The sequence below is a fragment of the Mesoplodon densirostris genome, chromosome 10 (assembly GCF_025265405.1).
Source record: "Mesoplodon densirostris isolate mMesDen1 chromosome 10, mMesDen1 primary haplotype, whole genome shotgun sequence".
Classification (NCBI taxonomy): Eukaryota; Metazoa; Chordata; class Mammalia; order Artiodactyla; family Ziphiidae; genus Mesoplodon; species Mesoplodon densirostris.
The window spans coordinates 104159308-104179852 of record NC_082670.1 but is presented as its reverse complement, the minus strand read 5'-3'; the positions used below and the strand labels follow the sequence as shown (position 1 = coordinate 104179852).

General features: G+C 44.4%; 1 protein-coding gene across 1 annotated transcript in view; it reads right to left on the bottom strand.

Moving 5' to 3' along the window:
• Positions 1-20545, bottom strand: part of HRH1 (histamine receptor H1) — an 80754-nt gene that overhangs the window by 1639 nt on the left and 58570 nt on the right. The window lies entirely within an intron of this gene.

The following is a 20545-nucleotide window of genomic DNA, read 5'->3' as shown; positions in this document are numbered from 1 at the left end:
CTTCTTTAGCCATTCCTTCCTCCCTTCCTTCACTTGATGGCTATTTCCTGCATTCCTGGGCATTGTTCTAGGTATTGGGAATAGAGCAGTGAACAAAACAAAAACCTCTGTCCTCAAGGAGCTCACATTCTAGTGAGGGGAGGCGTGAGGAAAAACAAGGGGAGGTTTGTACGAGTCCCATGTTGCACATGTCCTGGGAGATGGACTGCATCATGACTGGTCTCAGCTGCATATGCCCCCTCGTTCCTCTTTGCCAGTGGCTGGTCTAGGAGTGGGTTTGAAACACAACTCCTAGAGGCCAAGGAAGTAGATGGGGAAGTCTCATGGCAGAGATGTGGTTCTGGGAAGTTCTTCCTCTCTGACAAATGAGCAAAACAAGTAAAAGGGTGTTTCCCACTTGCCCTCTGCTTTGTGACAGGAAGTGATGCACGGGGCTCTGGCAGTCATCTTGGGACCATCAGGGAAGCACCACTGAGACGCCAGCCCAGAGACCTGTTATTACTGAGCTGCTGGACTGACCCTGGAATCATCTTCCTCAAGGTTGGTTATTATGGGAAATAATTAAATATCTTTTTTGCTTAAGTCACTGTTGTGGGAGTTTTTACTTGCATCTAAAAGCACTCCTAACCAATACAGAAGAGGTTACCAGGACACACAAAGCATGAAATAAATCTAGAAAATCTCCTTAGATGAATGGTTCTCAAATGGGAAGAGGGTTATGTTATTTGAGAAAGCATATTCATTATTTCACTTTTATATTTGAAATCTTTTTTCATTACATAAAATATGCAAAGTCATATGTAACAAAACCTTTGCTAGTAGGACTATACTGAAAACAGATTGGATCCTGCTATAGGTGATTCTCAGTTGGGGAGGGAGGTCAAAGTAGGTATTAAAACTTCCAGAAGGTACTGTTAGATTTTTATATTAATCAAAAAGTGGTATGGGGCCTCCCTGGTGGCGCAGTGGTTAAGAGTCCGCCTGCCGATGCAGGGGATACGGGTTCGTGCCCCGGTCTGGGAGGATCCCATATGCCGCGGAGCGGCTGGGCCCGTGAGCCATGGCCGCTGGGCCTGCGCATCCGGAGCCTGTGCTCCGCAACGGGAGAGGCCACAACAGTGAGAGGCCCACATACCGCAAAAAGAAAAAAAAAAAAAAAAGTGGTATGAGTTTAAAGAAAATTGAGAAATACTAACAGAGTGTAAATGTCTCTTTAGCAAAAACATTATTTTTACACTAAGACAAAGCCAGATAAATTCTTGAGTAGAAGGCCAAATTCTTATGATTTTTTTAAAGATAAAAAGCAAGACCCCAGGGCTTCCCTGGTGGCGCAGTGGTTGAGAGTCCGTCTGCCGATGCAGGGGACACGGCTTCGTGCCCTGGTCCGGGAAGATCCCACATGCCGCAGAGCAGCTAGGCCCGTGAGCCATGGCCGCTGAGCCTGAGCGTCCGGAGCCTGTGCTCCGCAACGGGAGAGGCCACAACAGTGAGAGGCCCATGTACCGCAAAAAAAAAAAAAAAAAAAAAAAAGCAAGACCCCAAATAAGCAAATGGACCTAATTAAAATTAAAAGCTTTTGCACAGTAAAGGGAACCATCAACAAAATGAAAAGACGACCTATTGAATGGGAGAAAATATTTGCAAGTGATATGACTGATAAGGGGTTAATATCCAATATATATAATTAGCTCATACAACTCAACATCAAGAAAACAAAGAGAGCTTCCCTGGTGGCTCAGCGGTTAAGAATCCACCTGCCAATGCAGGGGACACGGGTTTGAGCCCAGGTCCAGGAATATCCCACATGCCATGGAGCAACTAAGCCTGTGTGCCCCAACTACTGAGCCTGCGCTCTAGAGCCCATGACCCACAACTACTGAGCCCATGCGGCACAACTACTGAGCCCGTGCGGCACAACTACTGAGCCCGCGTGCCTAGAGCCCGTGCTCCGCAACAAGAGAAGCCACCGCACTGAGAAGCCTGCGCACCACACCGAAGAGTAGCCCCCACTCGCCACAGCTAGAGAAAGCCCGTGTGCAGCAACGAAGACCCAAGGCCGTCAAAAATAAATAAATAAATAAAATTTGAAAAACAAAAAACAAAAACAAAGAATCTGATTTAAAAATGGGTAGAAGACCTGAATAGACATTTTTCCAAAGAGGACATGCAGCTGGCCAACAAGCACATGAAAAGATGCTCAACATCACTAATCATCAGGGAAATGCAAGTCAAAACCACAATGAGATATCACCTCACACCTATCAAAATGGTTACCATCAAAAAAAAAAAATACCCACAAATAACAAAGTTGGTGAGGATGTGGAGAAACGGGAACCCTTCTACGCTGTTGGTGGGAATGTAAATTGGAGCAACCATTACGGAGAACAGTATGGAGGTTCCTTAAAAAACTAAAAATAGAACTACCATATGACCCAGCAATTCCACACCTGGGTATGTATCTGAAAAAAAACAAAAACACTGACTCAAAAAGATAAATGTACCCCCCCAATGTTCATAGCAGCATTATTTACAATTGCCAAGATATGGAAGCAACCTAAGTGTCCATCAACAGATGAATGGATAAAGAAGACTGTGGCATGTGTGTATATATATATATAAAATGGAATATTACTCAGCCATATTAAGGAATGAAATTTTGCCATTTGCAACAACATGGATGGACTTAGAGGGCATTACGCTTAGTGAAGTAAGTCAGACAGAGAAAGACAAATACTGTATGATATCACTTATATGTGGAATCTAGAAAACAAATCAAACTAGTGAATATAATTTTAAAAATGCAGATTCACGGGCTTCCCTGGTGGCGCGGTGGTTGGGCGTCCGCCTGCCGATGCAGGGGAGACAGGTTCGTGCCCTGGTCTGGGAGGATCCCGCATGCTGCGGAGTGGCTGGGCCCGTGGGCCATGGCCGCTGAGCCTGCGCGTCCGGAGCCTGTGCTCCACAATGGGAGAGGCCACAACAGTGAGAGGCCCGCATACCGAAAAAAAAAAAAAAAAAAGCAGATTCACACACAGAGAGAACTAGTGGTTACCAGTGAGGAGAGGGAAGGGGGAAGAGACAAAATAGGGGTAGGGGATTAAGAGGTACAAACTACTGTGTATAAAATAAATAAGCTAAAAGGATATATTGTACAACACAGGAAATATAGCCAATATTTTATAGTAACTATAAATAACCTATAAAAATATTGAATCACTACGTTGTATGCCTGTGACTTTTACCCATAACAAATATAATATACTTCAACTAAAAAAGAAAAAAAGCAAGACCCCAAGGCATTTGATCCTTGTGGAAGGAACCCTTTGAGTTACTTTGTTGGAAAAGCACCACTTGGATAGCACGGATTTTGCTCCAGCTCCATCACTAATTTTCTGAGTGATCTCTCAGCCTGCATCTTCTCCCGTGGCCTATGTGAGAGGTGAGGAGGTGATCGCTAAGACTTCCAGGTCTCCGTTTTAGAGGCTAGCGTTAGGTGTTTTTCCAAGTTCTCCACCAGCTCTGCGCCGCCACAGCCAGGGTAGCCGTCTGACTCCTCCTAGTGTGCCTCCTCTGACTGCTTCAGCAGCATCCCCTTCTCTTCCTGTGACACGGTCCTGCCCTCTGCTCCCATCACTTCCTGCTGTCAGCCTCAGGGGTCTCACCCACTCAGCCGACTCCACTCCAGCCATTACCTCTGTCAGGACAACCCCTGAATCTGTAGCTTCAGCCTGTACCTGTCTCCACTCCTAAAGCCAACACCCAATACCTCACAGCTTCCCCTTCAGCCCTGCCCAAGTCCAATTGCTTGGAACTGTCCACAGTCACCTCGGGAAGGAGGAAAGAAGGCTAGGGCCGTATGGTCTCAGGAATTTTTATTTTTTATTTTGGTTGGGAGGAAGCAGAAAGCACTTCCCTAAAATGCTCCCAGCTCAGCATTCCCCAGGTAGCTCTCACCTCCCACTTCCACAGGAGTGTCTCATTTCTCTCTTTCCTCATCACCTTGAGGAAATTTCTCTCTTTTCTTTTTTTTTTTTTCGGTACATGGGCCTCTCACTGTTGTGGCCTCTCCCGTTGCGGAGCACAGGCTCCAGACACGCAGGCTCAGCAGCCGTGGCTCACAGGCCTAGTCACTCCGTGGCATGTGGGATCTTCCTGGACCAGAGCACGAACCCATGTCCCCTGCATCGGCAGGCGGACTCTCAACCACTGCGCCACCAGGGAAGCCCCTCTCTCTTTTCTTATTTCTCTTTTTTCTCTTTGCCTCATACACACAGAGGAAAACAAACAATTTTTTTCATTGTGCATATATACTATTTATCATTCCACAATTCTATTTGACAGAAAATGATTTGTTTTTATATAAAAATCTATGTATTTTTTTCCTTTTTGATTAAAAACAAAAGTTTTCTTGATTGAACTGAGATCACTGAAAATTAGTGTGAAATTAATTGTTTAGGGGTGAAGTCTACTGCTGTCTGCAACTTACTTGAAATTAATCAAAAAGTAAGTTGGATGGATGATTGGTTAGAAGAATGGATAAATGAATAGATATATGATAAAGCAAAAAGAGCAAAATGTTAATTTATGACCTGGGTGGTAGATATATGCGTGTTCACTATACAATGCTTCTAACTTTACTATTTAATTGATACTTTTCATAATAAAATGTGGGAGAATATATAATAGATAAACAACAAGGTCCTACTGTATAGCACAGGGAATGATATTCACTATCCTATAATAAACGATAATGGAAAAGAATATGAAAAAGATTATGCATTTATATGTATAACTGGATCACTTTGCCATACACTAGAAACTAACAAAACATTATACATCAACTATACTTCAATTTAAAAAAAGGTAAAATGGGGCTTCCCTGATGGCGCAGTGGTTGAGAGTCCGCCTGCCGATGCAGGCGACATGGGTTCGTGCCCCAGTCCAGGAGGATCCCACATGCCGTGGAGCGGCTGGGCCGTGAGCCATGGCCGCTGAGTCTGCGCGTCCGGAGCCTGTGCTCCGCAACTGGAGAGGCCACAACAGTGAGAGGCCCGCGTACCGCAAAAAAAAAAAAAAAAAAAAAGGTAAAATGTTGGAGAAAATTAATACAGCATAAGTTTATCTTCCTCACTTAACTATCACTATAAGCTCCCATTCCTGATCACATTTTCTCCTTCATAGCTTCAGCATGTTATTTTGCATAAAGCTAAAAGCAGGAAAACGATCAAGAAATATTTGTTAAGTGAATAAATAAGTGAGCGAGAGGCAGAGTGCTCTGAAATATCTCAGCTCAGAACTTATTCATTCAACAGGTATTTACTGGTGAAAGATTCCTTTTCAGCTCAGTGATCTGTTTTAGGAGCAAGAAAACCCACTTTTGTTCTCTGAAACCACGCAATTCAGAAGAAAGATTCCTAGAAAGGCAAGTGCAGCACCCACATTGCTAGAGCAGCATGTGGAAATGCTGCTGGGGGCCTGGCGGGTCCCACTGGGAGGGAGGCCAAGAGGGCAGCAGGGGTGGCCACATCTGCATCTCCTGCATGTCCCACTCAGGGCCCGCTGCATAATTTGCGGGGCCCAGTGCAAAATGACAAACTAAACAATTATGAATCATTCAGGACGGAGGCAGCAGAACGTTGAACCGAGCTCAGGGCCCTCCTGAGCGCAGGACCCGTGTGACTGCCATTCTGGTCTCTCTTCTCTCACCCAGACACTGGAAAGGCTCCACTCAGTGACATAGCTAATGTAAGGCGCTTTCCTCTCCCTTGGGGATCTGCGTTCCTTGGCACGATCCGTGAACAGTTTTCCCTCTCTAAATGCCAGAGGGATGCCAGGCACTCCAGCAGAGGGTGGAAGGTATCTGAGGACACAGATTCTCATTTCACCCCATGCTGCACAGGATGCCACACTCCCCTTGGGCTGCCCAGAGCCCATCGGGCTCTGAGGTGTCCTCTCTGGGGTCAAGGTCGAGCCTACAAAGAGGATGTGCCCTGGGGAGAGAGGACTGAACCTAAGGAGGTACTTGGGACAGGGCATTTTGAGAAGAAAGAACCAGGGCACCAAGGGGTCTTTCTTTCTAGTACCATGTCCCTCAAGGAGCGGGCCCTGGAAGAGAGAGTTCTCAGCCGGCTCTGCCACTCGATGGGTTGTGTGGAGCCTGGGAAAACAGCCAGATCTCCAATTTCCTCACCTGTAAAGTAGGGAAAATTGTATCACCTCCCTCCTGGGGCTGTCGGGAGCCTCAGTTGAGACAATGGGGTGGGAGAGCTCTGCTAACCCCCTGTGATGACAACTTGGTGACAAGCAGAAATGGATCCTTTCTCTCTAAGAGGCTCACGTACACAAGCAAGCCATCATTTTTGAGTTAAGGCAGTGGCTCCATTCCAAAACCAGGGGATTTCCCCGGTGGTCCAGTGATTAAGACTCTGAGCTCCCAATACAGGTGGCCCGGGTTCGAGCCCTGGTCAGGGAACTAGATCCTGCATGCCGCAACTAAGAGACTGCACACCGCAACTAAAGATCCCACATGCTGCAATGAAGATCCTGCGTGCCGCAACTAAGACCTGGTGTAGCCAAAAAAAAAAAGACCATGCTTATTCAAAAAAAAAAAAGAAAAAATTAGCTACAGTGGAATTTTTACTAGAGTGATTACAAGTCTAATCCAATCAGGTCCATGTGCCAGCAAATAAACAAACGCAGCCAACAGTCCATCCACAGCCTGGGAGCGACGCCTGTGGCAGCTAAGATGGTAAGTCAAGCCCTGGGCTTTTCAGATATCGGTGATCAAGTGCCCACCACAAGCCCGTACGGAGGCCTTCTGATGATTCCAAGGTACAGAGGAGGAAACGGTGAGCTCAGGCTCAGAGGGGTGAAGCAACTTACTCAAGGTCACACAGCTAGAAGTGGTTGGTGAAGCCAAGATTCAAAACTAGGTCTAACTCAGAATTTTTCAACCTTCGCTCTACTGACATTTTGAGCTGGATAGTTCTTTGTTGTGAAGGGGTGTCCTGTGCATGGTTGGACGTTTAGCAACATCCCTGGCTTCTACTCAATAGCTGCCAGTAGCACCCTCCCCCGATTCCCAGACATGACGACCAAAAATATCTCTAGACATTTCCAGGTATCCACTGGGAAGCAAAATGATCCGTAGTTGAGAATCACTGATCTAACTGAGGAATATGCCAAAGAAAACAGCTTTCAGCTCAAAGTAAGGAAGGAGTTTCTAAAAATAGATGTTATCTAACAGTGCAATGAATTGCCTTGAGAGATACTAAGCGCCCCATCACGGGAGGTATCCAAGAAGAGGTGGCTCCGGCTCCAAATTACAAACACTCCTCTGCTTTCTCAGTGGCAATTGTTGGTTTTAGATAAAAGGGGTCGACGGGGGCTTCCCTGGTGGCACAGTGGCTGGGAGTCCGCCTGCCGATGCAGGGGACGCGGGTTCGTGCCCCGATCCGGGAGGATCCCACATGCCGTGGAGCGGCTGGGCCCGTGAGCCATGGCCGCTGAGCCTGCGCGTCCAGAGTTTGTGCTCTGCAACGGGAGAGGCCACAGCAGTGAGAGAGGCCCGCGTACTGCAAAAAAAAAAAAAAAAAAAAAAAAAGGGTCGACGGGCAGGAATTTCTGTTGACAGCCAGGAAGGGGAGGCAAGAGGAACTGGAGGATTTGGAGAGATACTACCAGGAAACGAGGCTCCCGGTGCCCTCACCCTCTCCACTTTCCTTCTCATTTCAGCAATGCTGGTCCACAGAAGGCTTGGAGCTCATTTGGGTGAGTAGAATAGTGCAGCAGTTAAGAAGCCAGGCTTTGTACATCAGCAAACCTCTGCTCTCATCCTGCTTCTGCCCTTATTAGCTAGGCAACATATTTTACTTCAAGAAACTTCAGTACTCCTCACCTCTAAAATGGGGATAAACACCTAGTACAGAGCCTGACATATAAGTGCTCATTTAAAAGCGGCTGCTGTGTTTTCCATTTCTTGGTGAGTGACACACCGACCCCACAGCCAGCCCCGCTGAGCTCAGAAGAATCATCCTTGACCTCTCCCTGTTTTTCACTGTGGCAGAAACTGCTAACAGTTTCCCAATATCAGTTCTCTTCTATTTAGAAATAGACTTCTGTTATTTAACTGAAAACATGGCTGCCTGGAATAGAGACTACATTTTCCAGGCTCCTTTGTGGCTGGGTATGACCATGTGACTAAGTTCCAATGAAATGGAAATGGAAACGTAGTTTGCAACTTCCAGAAAGCAACCCTAAAGGGAGGATGTGTTCTTTTCTTTGGCTCTTCATTCTTCCAGCTGGCTGGAATGTTGACAGGATGAATAGAGCTTAAGCAGCCATCTTGGGACCATGAGGAAGAGGCTCAAAATGAGGAAGGTGAAGCAGTAATTTGGAAGGAGTTGAGGTCCCTGATGATCATGGAGCTGCCATACCAGCCAGAACCACATCTGGACTAGCTTGGCTTTTCTATCATGCACACCCAAACCGAATCCTAACTGATACACTGCCCCTGACTTCAAGGAATTTGTCAATTAGGATGAGAATAAAGGCAAAAGATAAACAAACAGCATCAGAAAAATTAAATTAAAAATTCTACAATGCAACTGGGACAAGTGTGATAACTGAGGTAAGATCAAAGCAGGTGGCAGGACAGGGGAGGGAGGAACAGCCTCTCCCAAGGTACAGTGGGAATGTCAAGAAGGACATCACAGACTGGGTGATGTGTGACTGGGCTTTGAAGGATGAGTAGAAGTTTGCAGGGAGGAAGAAAGAGGAATTTAAAGATGAGTAAAAGAAAGAATAAATGTACAGAGCTGAGTTTGAGGAACTGGGAGGGAATTGCTGGAAGTGACTGGAGCACAGAATGAGGAGTCTGGAGACGCAGGTTGGGGCCTAGGTATAAGGATTCACTTTTACCCTCTATGCCTTTGCCTGTGCTGTTTCCCCTGCCTGGAGCACCCTCTTGCCTTGAAGCTCTTAGCTGCTCCTCTTTCTGTGTTCCACAACAGTTCTAACACTCCCCTTTACATCAGCTATCTTACCATTCTTTCTTTACTTGGTTCTCCCCAACTACAAGGGAGTACCTCTAGGACATGAAGTGGGCCCACTGTTTCTGAAGGTCAACACCCAGGGCCATAAAGGGGACATGCCCTCCTTGAAGGTAGGGGCCACACCTTTTCCTCGCTGCCATTCTCCTGTGCTGGCACACGATAGATACTCAAAAGAAGTTTACTGGATGAGCTCTGAAAAAAAGACACACATGGATAAAGCACAGCAGAAGACACAGGAAGTAGGACCTAAATGCAGAAGGTGTGGGCATATTTTTCACAGGGATCTTTAAACCAACAAAAATTTGAGATAAGATTTGTCCTACTGATGAGTATTAATACCTTCCAGCAGACTTTCCTACGTTTTCTTGGAAACCTCTGGAAATTTCTTTCATGTTAACCCAAAACATGAATAAATATCTATGCACAAAAATGCTTACTGCAACATTATTCGTGGTAGGAAATAAAAGGAAATAATCTAACATTTGGGAACTACACATATTATGGGATAGCTACAGTCATCGATAATCACATTTATGGGGCACCAGTAATGATATGGGAAAATGCTTATGATGAAATTAAATTTACAACAGACATTGTTTGTACAGGATGATGTCAACTCTATTAACAGACTTAGAGAGAGTGTGAGTCTCTGCTATGTTATGTTAACAGTGGTTTCCTCAGGGTAGTAAATGATGTTTATCATCTTTGGTATTTTCCAAGATTTCAACAACAAAGACATCTTAGTTTTATAATAGGGAGAATAAGAACTAACTGCACTCCTTTTAGAAAACAAAATAAAATAGATTTATTCCACTGGAAAAATTTTTTTGTAATGTCTTCCACATCCTTAGAACATCTTTTATTTTGTTTAGTAAAAAGTGAGAGTTTGGGATTCCTTTCCTGATACATTCTAAACTGCCTCACCCATCACTCCCCATCCCAACTGCTCTGCCCTCTGCCCCACTTGCAGTGGACGGTTTTTGTGGTCAACTAAGCCAGAACATTAAATTCTTTGCTCTAATTCTAAGAAAGAGATGCCATGCACGAGGGGGCCCCAAGGACTGCATATTCTCATCGAGTCTGTCCCGGACGTCATTTCCATAAAACATCCAGGTTTATCAATGCCACTGGTAGTGGTGCAGAGAGCTGAATGCAAATAGCAAAATTCCGTTAGGAGCCCAGTGCTGCGGGAATGTGGCTGACTCGGAATCTAGGGCAATGCTGGGCCCACAGTTTGCTTCTGCGTAAGACACAAGAGGCAGATGACCTGTGGGCAGGCAGTGGCCCTGAAGATTTTTCAGGGGTGGGTGGAGGTACATATTCAAATGTCTACAGAGTCAGGCAGGAAAAGTTAGTAAGAACAGGGGACTGTGTGTGGAGCATGACAGAGTGATGGGGACTGGGGCAACCAGGAGAGGATATCCTTTGTCTAAAGAGGACAGCTGCCACTCAGATGCCACCAACTGCAGCAGGCCCAGATCTGCCTAATTTTAAAATGACGCTTAAAAACGGGATTTTTGCATGAAATCTTTTAGTTTTTAAATGTTGTCAATTAGTCCGTTGTTTCATTTGTTTTCTTGGACACTTAAACACAGGTCAAGCAAAAACACATTTGGGGGATCTGACCTGTGAGCCCTGAACTCGAAGTGTGAATCTAGTTCACAGGGGATCCAGGGTGCTGAATATGAGATAATGACCCTGCAGAGACACCTTTGGGGTATTTGCCCAGCTCACACCAAGCCTCCTCTCTGAGAACCACCACCCACCTAGGGATGGGCCCTGGCAGCCAAAGTCACATCATGTAAACTCGACACCTAGGCACACGTGACTGGACCAAAGGTTGTCTTCTGATCCCAAATGGGCGAATCAGTCCAATTCTTCCTCCAGAAAACTGGAATCCGAGTTGTGCAGTCAAGATAGTCTGTTGGTCTCGTGAACCGAAGTGACAGGGAAGCGAGGGCTGAGGCTGCCGCTGGGGGGCAGTGTTGCTCACCTCCAGGCAGAAGGAGAGGAGGTGACGGAAGGCAGCAAACAAATGCAATAATGCACGTGCTGGAATAGCTGATATCTCCGTGCACAGAGATGAACTTAGACCTTTCCATCACACCACACACAAAGATTAACCCAATACAGACGAAAGTCCTAAATGTAAGAGCCAAACCTCTTAAAAATTTTAGAAGAAAGAAAAGAAAATCTTTATGACCTTGAGTTAGCCAAAGATTTCTTAGACACAACACCAAAGGCACAACCAAGAAAGGAAAAAAATTGCTCAATTGGACTTCATCACAACTAAAAAACTCCCTAAGAAACTGCAAAGCTACAGAATGGGAGAAAATGTTTGTATATCATATATTTGATAGATCATATATCTGACGCATCCCGAGTATATAAAGAACTCTTATAACTCAATAAGAAGAAGACAAATAACCCAATGTAAAAATGGGAAAAGGATTTGAATAGATATTTCACCAAAGAAGATATAGGAATGGCTCACAAGCCCGTGAAAAGATGTTCAGCGTCGTGAGTCGTTAGGGAAATGCAAATCGAAACCACGAGGAGACACCAGTGCACACGCACCAGGATGACTGTAAGTTTAAAAGACAACAGACAGTAATAAATACGGATGGGGGTGTAGAGGGGTTAGAAGCCTCACGTACTATTGCTGGGAATGTAAAACGGAACAGCTGCTGTGGAAAGTCTGCCAGTTCCTGAACAGTTAAACACGGTTACCAGATGGTTCTGCGATTCCATATCTAGACATATGCCCAAGAGAACTGAAGATATATGTCCATGTATTTGTGTGTGACTATTTCTAGCTCTATTCATAACATCCAAAAAGTGAAAACAACCCAAATGTCTATCAACTGGTGAGTGGATAATCAAAATATGATATATCCATATATTATTTGTCAATAAAAGGAACAAAGTACTAATCCATGCTATAATACAGATGAACTGCAAAAACATCATGCTATGAAAGAATCCAGACACAAAAGGTCACATATGGTAGGATTCCATTTATATGAAATGTCCAGAATAGCAAACCCATAGAGATAAAAAGTAGATTAGTGGTTGCCTAGGGTTTATTATTAGTGGTTGACTGGGGATGGGAACGGAAGGATTCTTTGGAAGTGTTGACAACATCCTAAAATTGGATTCCGATGATGACTGTATAACTCTGTACATTTGCTGAAAATAATTGAATTGTACAATTCACTTAGAATGGGTGAACTTCATGGCATGTAAATTATACCTCAATAAAGTTGTCTAAAAAGAAATTCAGTGGTCCAGGAAAGAAGCTGCCTGGGTTTCCAGATCTGTTTTAAAAATCTATTTTGGTGCACTAGTGTTACACCCCAAAATACCTACCACAGGATTTTTTTTTTTTTTAAGGAAATAAAGACTTCTTAGACAAAGAAGGATGAAACTAACGGTGGGTCCTAAAGAACCACTATAGTTGCGCCAGTTTTGACTCTGAGTTTCCCAGCTGCCAGAGCAAAGAGGAAAATGGGACCAATTACAAGATTCTAGTGTCATTTAAATGAAAGCAAACTAGTTGCTTAGCAGAAGGACAACTTTAGCTGGTACTAAGTTTTAGACAAAATGTATCTCATGGTTTCTTATAAAGGAAGCAGAGTGAAATGCTACACATAACTTCTTAGCTAATCATCAGAAGTGGCAACAGGGAAATGCTTTAGCTACATCACCCCTTTCTTCGTGTACCTCCATGGTTTTCTCTCCTTGTATAATTTGGTTGAAGAGTTTTGGAAGGTTGGACTTGATTGTTTGTCTGCCCCTTCCATCCCCCACCCCTGGTGTGACAGGCTGGGATTTTTTTAATTAGGTACAGGAAAGGGAAGCTGAAGGTTAATCATCACTAAATGGCCAAGAAAAGAAGTATGAAAAGTCCAGCTCCATTCTCTCTTATCCTCTGGCCTAGAAAATCAATGGAGAAACAGAAAAGTAACACTTCAAAGACTTCCTACATCCCTGTACTGGGCTGGGAGGTCTTACTCATTTAATCCGCACAGTGCTGGTAACCTCGTAAGAAAGGAATCATTCTTGCCCCCATTTTAGAGATGTGCAAACAGAGACTTCTGCAGTTTATTGGCTGCCCTGCACTAAGCTCCAAGGGTGACTGAAGAGCAAGTTTCATTTAAAGGCCCAAGTGATACCCACATGCTAAGACATTTGAATGAGCTGCAGACACCCCCCTCCCCACCCTCGCTAACCCTCCTTTTCACTACAGTGAGAAAGAGAGGAAAGTGAATAAATGCTTTAAATAATGATTTCATGGAACTGGAAATATGAACATCCGTGCTGACATCAGTCAAGGACACAGAAAACATGGTACCAGGCCCAGCACATGCACACGTATCATTTCAGGACATGAAAAATGTTTTCTTTCTGTTCCAAATCCCTGGAGATTAAGCTGCGAGAAAGGCTTTTCAAAGACCAAAGTAATCCAGACTGTCCTCTTCTTAAGAAAAAAATTTACGATACTGAAGTAAATAAAAGATCCAGCAGAAGAGAAAGGAGAGGCAGATGCAGTGTTTACAAGCGAGAGCTCCCAGGTGATCAGGACTTTCTTTAATGTCTCTTCCTCCTTCAATCAGGTGACCGGGTGCCTGGCTGTGCAGGGGCCACCCCAACCCCACACCAGGGCTCTTCGGCGCCACCAGCTGGTCAAGCCCTCCCACTGGTTCGAGGGCCAGACTTGTCAGTGACAGGTATGTACAGGGGCACAGGTGTGTGTGTGAAACAGTCTGGCTGCTGGTTCCACTCTGCCATTCATTCATTCACTCATCCATCCATCCATCTATCTACCCACCCATTCTCCCTTCCTTCCATCCATCCATCTAACCAAAAAGTCTTTACGTATCAAGGGATCAGGTACAAATGTTATGATAGGTGAAGGATAAACACAATCCCTGTCCTCGTGGAGCTTACAGCCTATACCAGTGGTTCTCAACCTTGGCCTGGAGAGCTTTTAAAACATACCAAGATCCTGGGAAGCTTTTAAAACATACTAAGACATCTGCTTCAAGGAAGATGGGGTACAGGTACTTTCCCCTATTCTTCTGCTAAGTACAATTAGAAAAACCTGGACATCATATTTAAAATAAACATACGATGACTCTAAAAAATGGAGAGGCAAAGGCACACTAGTTATTCTTTGGACTTCTTTGGAATCCAGGACCCAAAGAATGACACAGCAATGAGTCCCCTGGGTTTTCATTCGGCCAAATATATCTGAGACTTTGAGCTAAAGAAGTTGGCAACTCAAAACACCAAAGGGCACAAACCAAAAAAAAAAAAAAGCCACAATAAAAGCCTGCTGTGTCTAGACAAAAACACAAGAAAGGTGCAGGCCAGGAAAACAGAAAACTTCTAGACAATAACTGCTCTACTGCAGCCAAACACCACAGAAAACACTGGAGCCCTGCTCCCATCCTCGCCAGCAAAGGCTGAGTGGGGAGCCAAAATTTCTACCCTTGTCAGGCTATGACAAGGTGACCCCACCACCACTGGGGTGGTGTCTCTACAATCCCTAGTAGGGACTTTCATCCCCATCAGGTGAAGACAAGCCCTGCATCCACCTCCACAGTGCAAGTGGAGGCACATCAACCCCTCCCAGCCAGGGAGTTATCCCTGGGGGCCTGGTGGGGAGCCAGAACTCCTCCCCACCCACCTCACTTATCAGTAATGAAGACACCCTCCCCCTTCAACTGTCACAGAAGCCAAGTGGGGAACCTGGACTTCTAGTCCCACCTGGAAGTAATGAGCCAGTGATGACAGAGATGTTTGGATTATCTGACAAATATTTTAAAGTAATCAACATAAAAATACTCAATGTCCAAATGGGAACATGTTTGAAACAAATGAAAAAGTAACAAGTCCCAGCAAAGAAACAGAAGATAAAAGAAGAACCACATGGAAATTTTCGAACTGAAAAATCTAATAACTGAAAAAAAACAAACCTTCAATGGAAGGGTTCAACATCAGGATGGAGGAAGCTGAGGAAAGAATCAATGAACTAGAAGACAGAACAATAAAAATTACCCAATCTGAACATCAGAAGAAAAAGAGACTGAAAAAAAACAAAAACAAAACAAAAAACCCATAGTCCCAGGGACTTATGGGACAGTAACAAAAGAGCTAACATTCCTGTAATCATAGTCTTGGAAGTCGATGAAAAAGAGGGTGGGGATGAAAAGATACTTGAAGATATAATGGCTGAAAACTTCCTAAATTTGACAAGAGACATAAACCTACAGAATCAAGAAGGTAAATGAACCTCAAACAGGATAACCTCCTCCCCCAAAAAAAAACCCACACCAAAACACATAATAATTAAACTTCTGAAAATTAAAGACAAAGAAAGAAATCTTGAAAGCTGCCAGTGAAAAAACATCTTACCATAATAAGAATGACAGCAGATTTCTCCTCAGAAAATATGGAGATAGGCAGGAAGTGACACAATGCTTCTCAGATGCTGAAAGAAAAGAACTGTCAACCCAGAATCTTACACTCAATGAAAATATCCTTAAGGAATAAAGGAAAGTCAATACATTCTCATATGAAGAACCTGTACAGGACTTTTATGCTGAAAACTACAAAACGCTAATGAAAGAAATAAAAGATCTAAATAAATGGAGAGATACACATGTCCACAGCTTAGAAGATTCATAGTAAATAAGTAAGCATAGTAAATAAGTCAGTTCTCCTCAAATTGATGTACAGATTTAATGCAATTTCTATCCAGATCTCAGCAAGATGTCTTACAGAGAAGGACAAGACTATTCTAAAATCTATATGGAAAGGCAAAGGAACTAGAAATAGCTAAAATAATCTTAAACAAGAAAAATAAAATGGAAGAAATCAGTCTGTGTGATTTCAAGACTTATTATATAGCTACAGTAATCAAGACTGTGGTATCAGTGGAGAATAATGGAACAGAATAGAGAACCAAGAAACAGACTCACACAAATATGCCCAAGAGATTTTTGACAAAGATGCAAAATCAATTTAACTGAGGAAAGGGTATTTTCAACAAATGGTGCTGGAGCAATTGGACATCCACAGGAAGAAACTGAAATCTCATACTTCATTAAAAAAAATGCACTCAAAATGGTTCACAGACATAAAGGTAAAACATAAAACCATAATAAAACTTTTAGAAAAACACATTAGAGAAAATCTTCATGGTCCAGGCCAAGGCAAAGAGTTCTTAGATCTGACACCAAAAGCATGAACCATAAAAAGAAAAACTGATAAATCTGCTCTCTCCTTCAGTTATTTACCTACCCCCATCATAATCTTCACTGGATCTATGTGTCTCTTATACCATCATTTCCTTTGTATATTCTCTAATGGATCCACCTTTTTTTTAGCTTACTTTCATTTTACTATATATGAAAAACTAGTCATCTGTTTTTTGTCATCTATAGAAACTTTCCATAAGAATAAATAGAGTGGGGCTTCCCGGGTGGCGCAGTGGTTGAGAGTCTGCCTGCCGATACAGGGGACACGGGTTCGTGCCCCAGTCCGGGAAGATCCTACATGCCGTGGAGCGGCTGGGCCCGTGAGCCATGGCCGCTGAGCCTGCGCGTCTGGAGCCTGTGCTCCGCAACGGGAGAGGCCACAGCAGTGAGAGGCCCGCGTACCGCAAAAAAAAAAAAAAAAAAAAAAAAAAAAAAAAAAAGAATAAATAGAGTGGCAAAAAACAGTGTGACTGAATTCTAGCCAGACATTTCGAGGAAGGCGCTGCTTTGTTAAAAAAAAAAAAAAAGATGAGCAGGTGTAAGACAGGTGTTAAAGACCTAGCAGCACCAAATGGAGCCTCTCCTGGATGTGATCAGAAGGACTGCAAGCCCGTGAGAGTCAGTGTTCATTAATGCCACATCTGAGTACCATTTAGAGTCATAAAGTACCACCTAAAATGCAGTAAATACTGTTTTAAATCTCATCATACAACTGCTTTGCTCCTAAATGCCTCTAAGGAAAAGTGCAAACTCTTCAGGCTGCTGGCATGACATTTCCTTTGTGTCTGACCCACTCAACTCCAGTAAAAATGAGTTCACTATCCCCAAACACTCAGGTTCTTTCAGCCTTTGGGCTCTGTACATGTGACTCCCTCCTCCTGGAAGAGAATGTGCCTTGAGAGTTGGGACCACATCTTTGTTTACTATTGTCTCCTTCTGGGCCTACTTCAGAGCCTGCCTGGAACAAAGTAGGTGAGAAGGATGAAAAGGTGGGGGCGGGGTTGTGGAAAGGTTAATAAAGAAGATGGGAAGAAAAGAGAAAAGAAGGGAGGAAGGTGGGAACAAAGGGAGGGAAGGATGGAGGGAGGGAGGGACACAGAGAGGGAGGAAAGGAGTTATTGATGAACTTCTATTTATTGTACAAAACCCATCTTACAAGTTCCTTCCTCTTTGAAGCTTTCCCTGATCATTTAGCCACCTCTAAGCATTCCTTCCTCTGGGATTCCACAGTATTGTTTCCTTATCTCTATCAAGACATTTAAATCTCTCTCTTCTACTGAATGAATGAATGAAATCAGGTCTCCTTCATTAGACTGATCCTTACAAGGGCAGAGGCAATATGATATTCACTTATAATTCAGCACTTAGCCCAGTGGTTTTCAACCTTGGCTACATATTGGAATCACACGGGGAGCTTTAAAAAAATACTAATGCCTAGGTCCCACCCTTGGACACGATTCTGATTTAACTGGTCTGGAGTGTGGTCTGAGTCTTAGGATTTTCAAAAACTCTCCAAGTGCAGCCAAGATTTCGAACCATTGTCCTAACCTGAAGCACAGTGGTAGGAGGAGCTCAGTAAATGATGAATGAGTAAATGGAGGAACCCTGCCTTTAGCACATAAGAGTCCTGACTCAACACGACCGTTTTCAGGGTTTCATGTGATGCTAATTCATTAATATATTCAGGAACTATTAATTAAGCAATAACACGGTACCAGGTGTTACGCAAGGCCAAGCTGCTGGAGATGCAAACATGACTGAGACGCCCACTTCTCCCCCTCGTTCCAAAGTGCTTTAGGGAATGCTGAGGCTGGGTGCTAGTCCATCCAAGAACTTTGTCTTCCTGATTAACTGGCCAGTCCACAGCCATCACCTCCCTAGTGACTGACAGCAAACCTTACTTCGGGCTGTTTCCTTCGGCAAATGTAAGCACAGACTCCATTCACTCACAGAGGGAGAGTTCGTGGAGGGTGTGTGTGAGTCAAGAGACCAAAAAAAAAAAAGTGTTTCTCTCTAGACTTCTCCAAACCCTGAAGAAGACAAAGGCAAGTCTCAAGGGGAAGACCAAAGTCCTGTGCTGCTCAAACAAATTTCTTTCTGGGTGTGTATTTACACAAAGACAACCCAGGGCCTTAGGATATGATTAAGACTTTAATTACCCCAAGGTAAAGGCACTTTCCTACCCAGCTGCTGCCCCATCACTGCTTTAAGATTTTGCACCACAGATTACTGAAGGGTGGAGGTAATGACCATTAGTGCTACCTTCTGTGGTGCAGACTTTGATAACACGTATCTCCTCCTCTCGACCGTCCTAACAGCTTCCCAACTGGCCATCCCGATCCTGGTCTTGGCCCCTTCAGCCCATCCTACACACAAAAGCCAGATAATCTTTCTAAAACCACTAGTTCAACCACTTCTTCCTCCTATTTGAAACTCTTTTAGTGACTTGCCGCTGCTGTCAGGATGTAACAGGATACATAGGGTAAGCCCCGGAGGTATGATTCAAGTGTAACCCAAATAAAACTGGGCTGCCTTGCGTCCAGTCCAACCATGGTATTACATTCAGAAGAAACTCAAGCCCAACATCCAGGGGAAAAAAAAAAAAAAAGAAAGATGGAAAATAACTTAAACCTTTACTGAAGACTCTCAAAGAGGCAAAAAAAAAAAAATTCTAAAGAAACTCTTCTCCCATCTGTCATGCCATAGTGCCACTTCCTGTGTCAGCTGCTTGCCCTCAAATCTCCCTTCCCCCCAGCAAAAAACTTGAGCTTGCATTGGCTCTGTTCTATTCTTGCCCACTCTCCAATCTCTCTGACCTGTTGAAGGGCACCAGCTGTCCCAGTGCCTTCTCTTCTTTATTCATGCCTGCAATAAGCACAACAAATGCCCAAGAGACAAACATTCGGAAACAGATCCTACTCAGGAAACTGAGGCAGAGGGCCAGGCAGGGACTGGTCATATGTTAAAACCTTTGACCCTATCATACAAGAACCTCTTTCATCTGGACCCAACTTACTGGGTAGCCTCATCTTTTGACACTCCACTTTCCCTGAATGGGCCTGGCTCTTTCATCCCCTATACCTTTGCAAATGCTGTTCTTCCTGCTAGGGATGCCTGACTCTACAGCCACACCTGGTTCTCACCTAGTCAAAAACAAAAGGAGTTAAAAGCAATGCAGAAACAAGGCATGGAGACAAAATAAAGGCATTTAAACTTGAAGGAAGATGTAAAACTGTCTCTATTTGCAGATAACACAATCTTGCACATAGAAAATCCTAAGGAATCTCCAAGACAACTATTAGAGCTAATAAATGACTTCAGGGGGTGCAGGTCCTCAGTTTGGGATCAGAGGGGCCCCTCTGTTGCCTGGATCCACGTTTCCCAGCCATTTCCCACGCATTTCCTTTCCTTTGCTCTCAGCACAAGTGGATGGAGCATCCTGTTCCACACTGCTCCCTCTCCCCTCTCAGCTCTGTGGCTGGGTGGTGCCTTTGTCTGCAGTGCTTCTCTCCCACCACCACCTTATCTCTAAAGCGTAGAAATAAGAACCACGTTTATTGAGGCTGAGTTGGACATGCATCATCTCATTTAATCCTCACAGCATCCCGCTGAGGTAGGAACTATTATTATCACCCACATTTTTCAACTGAGACTCTGTCCCCATCCCTTGCCCAAGCCCACACTATTATATGGCCCTGCTGGGCTGCCTGACTCTGACATCCCAATTCCGAACCTAAAAGTTGGGAAGATAAGACAGGCCCAGCTCCAGTGCCACCTCCCCTGGCTACATAGGTCTCTTCTCTCCCCCAGCCAAACACCAAGGCTGCAAAGGTATCAGTGCCTCCTTAGGACGTTTAGTGCTGACTCTGTAATGTGGTCATTTAAGTAGAGCTTTTCTCTCTTTAAGCGGGAAGTTACTCGGAAGCAGAGCCATGTCTGGATCAGCCTGGAGCTTCCCATGCTGGCACAGCTTGGCACACAGTAGGTACACATAGCACATGAAACAGTACGGGGGTAGGGGAATGACAACACACTAAAGAGAAGGCACGTCTGTTCCCTCTGGCGTGTCCAGGAGAGACGGTGTCACTGCTGTGGGGCGTGAGGGTCGCATGCCGTGGGTGGGGAAGGCTGCTGCGGAGTCACCCTGCACAGAAGGGCCCGCTCTTCATGGCACGGGATGTGTGCGCACATCTTTGTCTACTATGTATTTGGCCCATAGCAGGTGCT